The following is a 6,086-nucleotide window of genomic DNA, read 5'->3' as shown; positions in this document are numbered from 1 at the left end:
TGAAGAAAATTTTGCCTGTGAACTCCATGAAAGTTTGCAATATTATATAAAAATTAACTTGGAACAATTGAAGGAGGGTTATCTTGTATTTGGTTATGAGAGAAATGCTTGTGGGGGGAGGGGGAATGAGGGAACTCCAGAGAACATGAGCTTTACTGTTCTGATTCCAATGCTCAGCCCATCAACCCACAAAATCTGTACTGGTGGTGGCGTACCTCCTAGCTGAGTGCTGAAGTTGTAACCATCAGAAGAGTAGATTCCAGAGTAGGTAGCGCCTTCTGTTACAGCTCTCCAGAGGAAGCAGACTGAATACCGCATATTGCAGTAGCATCACTTATTTCATATTCCAGCTCTCTGCTAATATAACCTACTATGCATGTCTTTTCTCCACAGCTGTGTACTGGGCTGGTGCTGTCAGGGTCTTCTCCACAATAACTCCCAAGACCTTTTCCTCATGGTATCAGACCTGTGAAGCCTCAAATCTGCAACTCTGGGCCATGTGACGGGGGTCCAAATTAGGGACAAGACAAACAGGTTCAGAGGGAAAAGGCTGAACTGAGGCAATCTTGTTTTCCTCCTGCTTAAATAAAAAACAAAACAAAACGCTAAAGATGTAAACTATGAGATTTTCTGAAAGTAAATTTCAGCCTAAAGCTGAGGTGTCTACCTTTAAAATGGGATATATTTATTCTTTGGTGACATTATTTCTGTAATGTCAACAACTTACCAAGCTAGATGTTGTCATTTTGCCTAACAGGGTAGTAGAGTAGTAGTATTAGGGTACGCAGTGTAGTGGTAGCCATGTCGATCCCAGAAGAAGAGCTCTGTGTGGCTTGAAACTTGTCTTTCTTACCAACAGAAGTTGGTCCAATAAAAGGGTAGTAGACTGACAGTCCCTCTCTATCTTTTTTATTCAGATTCCATTGAAGTCAATGGAAAAAGCTGTTGAATTCAATGGGCACCTGTACCAGTAAAAATAAACAGCCCTTTACAAGGGATATAAAAAATGGACTTTGGTTTGGGCTTTGGCACAAAACATTGATAAAAGAGGAGACTTTGTGTTCACTGTACTTTATTTGCTAACAGAGTCTGGTAAAGCTGCATCTCAGTTCAGCAAGGTACTTATGTGTGTGCCTAAATAAGACTATGAGTAGCACCAGTGAAGTTGGAATAAAGATCTTTTGCAAAATGATTCTTCTACAGATGGAAAAATAATCACAGGATGAACAAGTAACTTCACTATGTCTGTTGCCCCTTGGGCATAAACAAAACTCTTGCCTGATGAAGTCAGTTCTTTAGTCTGGTTCTCACTGGCAGTTGCTTATCTTTCTAGCACAGCTGGAAGACAGCTTAAACCACTTATTCCCATCTTGAGTACTAGGTACAATAAGACAGGGGATGCTCTGGTTTTAGAAAGAGTCATGAATAAGAACATGCAGTATGAAATGCTAGCGTCTCCTTTTGTCCAGTATAATACTTTGGACTTCTTAAGCACTTTACTTCTTCAGATCACAAAGCAATTTTTCAAAATGAATTTAGCTTCACAACACCTCTTTGAGACGGATATTGCTGCCACTGCTTTAAAGATGAGGAAAACGATCGAGAGAGAGAGAGAGAGAGAGAGAGAGAGCGATAGCAAGTAGCTTGCCCAAGGTCATAGAGGTATTCTGCAGCAAAGCTAGGAATAAAACCCAAATCTCCTGACTCCCTGTCACGTACTTCCTTAAATACAAGAACCACCTGCTCTTCAGTTGTGGATACAATATATGCCAACTCCAGCCAGCTGGCAGCTAAGCCTGTTAGTTTTCCCATACTGATATCATCTCATGATAAGCTTTTGGCCCAGAGTCAAAGTGATTTTCAGGGTTTGAATGATTCAACCTGCTTGTTATTGTTTCAACCTGGTACTATTCATATGCTCAGCTATTTTCCACTGGGATCTGCATACAGTCTGTTGAGAAACAGCTCAAAAGTTACAGATTAATTAAACAGAATAAGACAGAGAGAGGGCTTGATCCTGCAAGCCTTCTGTGCCCAGATTCTGCTACACTGCATGGGAGTTCTGGGCACTGGGGACTTTAGGTAAAACATTCTCTACACATCCCCCTCCTCAAACACTCGTTCGTCATGTCAGAAGTTTCCCCGGTTCCACAGCTTAATCTAACACTGAACTGAAAATCAAACAAGAACTACATGGAATTCGGTGTGTTTGACATTTTTCTCTTTCTTTCTTGTCATCATCTAGACTGACTGAATCCTTCTCCAGTAAATGCCCCTGCATTGCTGCTGTATGGCAGTCATGATGTGCATCTGGCACGGAATCCTCACTCACAGGGATCAATACAGCAGACTGCTGACGAGTGTGGCTTAAATCCTACTCTCACTGCAGCAAGAAACTAGACTGGGTCTCTCACCTCTACTTCCTCAAACAGATGGTAGCACTTTATTTAAATTAGACAATTTTTAAAGAAACTTTTAAAAAGACTGTTTTACTGCAATAAAAGCCCATTTTTACTAGTGTTTTTTTAAATAATTAACTCTAAGTAAGCCAAGTATTAGATTATTACCACAAGCTAAACTGTAAGAGACAACAAATAAGCCATTACTACTGTTAAATGGCTAGGAAACAGCTCACTGCACTGCATTTTAGGATATCCAGCTACATTTATTTTTATGGGTTTTATTACAAGCGGTAAAATAGTTTATTAACCATTTAACTATAGCACAAATGATTAAATGCACATTTATGCTTGAATAGAAAATAGGGACAAAATCAGAAAGGCTAAGGCACAAAATGAGTTACACCTAGTGAGGAACATAAAAAGCAAGAAGAGGAGGTTTGATAAATATATTAGGAATAAGAGAAAGATGAAGGAAAGCGTACGTTCATTACTTTGCAGGGAAGGAGAGCTAATAACTGATGCCATCAAGAAGGCTGAGGTGTTTTATGCCTATTTTGCTTCAGTCTTCAATAAAAAGATTAATTATGGCCTGATGCTTAACACAATTAGTATTAACAACAAGGGGAAAGGAACACAAGCCACAATAGGGAAAAAACAGGTTAAAGAATATTTCGATAAGTTAGATCAGTGGTTTTCAAACTTGTTAGGCTGCGTACCCCTTTCCAAATAACGTAGTCTATGGCAGGGGTTCTCAGGACAAGGTTTTTGGTTGCCTCGGAGCGCGGCCACCAACTCTGGCTGGTGGCCGTGCTCTCCCTTTTTCTTAAAATACTTAATTAGCTTTAGTAAAAATCAAATAAATATGCACATAGACACATCCAAATCATTGTAATTTATTTATTGCTAGCTAGTAAGTCTGTTGTGAAAAGTGATATTAACAAACATACAAGTATCACTTTTCAAAGCAGAGTTACTCAGCTCTGGCAAGCCTGGGGACAAATTAAGCCATGCGGGGAGGGCCAGCGAAGATGGTGTGTGGGACTGGGGGAGGCAGCGAGAGCTGGAGCCTGAAGCCCTGCGGCCAGAGCCCAAAGTCCCGCAGCCGGAGGATGGGGCCCAAGGATGGAGCCCGAAGCCATGTGGCCGGACCCTGGGGCCTGCCGCCACACAGCCAGCGCCCAGGGCTGGAACCCGAAGCCAGAGCCTGCTGCCCTGCCACCCCCGAGCTGAAGCCCAAAGCCTGAGCCCCACTGCCCAGGGAAGGTGGGGAACTCACTGGCTGCCTGCTTCTACAGTGTTGTGCCCCAGGTGGCTCTAGAGAGGGGCAGGGCCCAACCCCTGCTGGCGGGCCTAGCAACAAACACTAAGGCGGCGCATCCAGGAGAGAGGGAGAGGGAGAGGGGGGCACTACTTTGCCCTCCCCACCCCTCCCAATCACAGCCCAGGAGGCTGTGGCCGCAAGAAAAGCCCCCCCCAGTGGCCGCATTTGAGAAACACTGGTCTATGGCATACCCACCTCTGAGATAGGTATCCCATAACATACCTATGAAAACAGAAAAAATGGTCTGCAAGGGATAACATGATGCAACAAAGTGCACAAGCCCTGGAGTGTGTTGTCCCTGATACAATTATTACTATTATAATGAACAATTTTATTATATATACTCATAGTGTTAACCTCACACAGCAAAAAGGAAACATACACCAATGTAGCTGCAGTTTTAACTGAAAGGACTCATAGACTCATAGACTTTAAGGTCAGAAGGGACCATTATGATCATCTAGTCTGACCTCCCGCATGATGCAGGCCACAAAAGCTGGCCCACCCACTCCTGGAATAATTCTCTCCCTTGACTCAGATGTTGAAGTCCCCAAATCGTGATTTAAAGACTTCAAGTCACAGAGAATCCTCCAGCCAGCGACCCCTGGAGATTAAATGTTGATTAGATTGCCAAATCTTACTAAATAAAATGCATTGTCTGCTATTACAAGGCTTTTCTCGCACACCCCCTGACAAGAACTCACATACCCCTAGGGGTACACGTACCCCAGTTTGAAAACCACTGAGTTAGATGTATTTAAGATGATGTCCTGACGAAATTCATACTGAGGTAATTTATTAAACTAGCTGAAGCAATCTCGGAACCGTTCGCAATTATCTTTGAGAACACATGGAGGACGCGTGACATTCCAGGGGACTGCAGAAGGGCAAACGTAGTAGCCATCTTTAAAAGGGGGAACAAAGAGGGACCAGGGATTTACAGACCAGCCAGCCTATCTTTGATACCTGGAAAGATACTGGGGCAAATTATTGAACAATCAATTTGTAAACTTCTAGAGGATAATAGGGTAATAAGTAATAGCCAACATGGGTTTGTCAAGAACAAATCATGTCAAACAACTTAAGTTCCTTCTTTGACAGAATTTTACTGGCCTACTGGATGGGGGGAAGCTATAGATGCAATATATCTTGATTTTAGGCTTTTAACACAGTCCCACATGACATTCTCATAAGTGAACTAGGGAAATGTAATCCAGATTCAATTACTATAAGGTGGGTGCACAACTGGTTGAAAGACCGTAGTCAAGAAGTACTTATCAATGATTTCCTGTCAAATTGGGAGGACATATCTAATGGGGTCCCCCAGGAGTCAGTCCAGGGTCTGGTACTATTCAGTATTTTCACTACTGAATTGGATAATGGAGTGGAGTGTATGCTTATAAAATTTGTGGGTGACACTAAGCTGGGAGTAGTTGCAAGCACTTTGGAGGACAGCAGGTTATACTTCAAAATAACCTTGACAAATTGGAGATTGGTCTGAAATCAGTAAGATGAAATTTAATATAGGCAAGTGTAAAGTACTATACTTAGGAACAGGGCTTTGGAGCAGAGCCCGGAGCTGGAGTGCGGAGCAGCTCCGGAGCAGTGGAGCTGCAGGTTTTTGCCTGGAGCTGGAGCGGAGCCAGAGCACAGCTCCAAAGCCCTGCTTAGGAAGGAAAAACCAAATGCACAAATACAAAATGGGGAACAACTGGGTAGGCAGTAGTACTGGTGCAAAGGATCTGGGAATTATAGTGGATCACAAATTAAATATGAGTCAATGACAAGGTCCCTCACCAAAGGCTCTTAAGCAAAGTAAGCAGTCATGGGCTAAAAGGGAAGGTTGTCTCCTGGATCAGTAACAGGTTAAAAGACAGGATACAAAGGGTAGGAATAAATGGTCAGTTTTCAGAATGGAGAGAGGTAAATAATGGTGTCCCCCAGGGGTCTGTTCTGGGACCAGTGCTGTTAAACATATTCATAAATGATCTGGAAAAGGGGTAAACAGTGAGGTGGCAACATTTGCAGATGATACAAAATCACTCAAGATAGTTAAGTCCAAAGCAGACTGCGAAGAGTTACAAAGGGATCTCACAAAATGGGGTGACTGAGCAACAAAAGGGCAGAGGAAATTCAATGTTGATATATGCAAAGTAATGCGCACTGGAAAACAAATCCCACTACACATACAATTAGTTGTTCTCTCTCAAGAAAGAGATCTTGTCATCATTGTGGATAGTTCTCTGAAAACAGCTGCTCAATGTGCAGTGGCTGTCAAAAAAAGCTAACAGAATATTTGGAACCATTAGGAAAGTGATAGATAGATAGATAGATAAGACAGAAAATATCGTAATGCCACTATA

The sequence above is a fragment of the Emys orbicularis genome, chromosome 11 (genome assembly GCF_028017835.1).
Source record: "Emys orbicularis isolate rEmyOrb1 chromosome 11, rEmyOrb1.hap1, whole genome shotgun sequence".
Classification (NCBI taxonomy): domain Eukaryota; kingdom Metazoa; phylum Chordata; order Testudines; family Emydidae; genus Emys; species Emys orbicularis.
The sequence above is the reverse complement of the archived record's forward strand: the minus strand, read 5'-3'. Positions refer to the sequence as shown.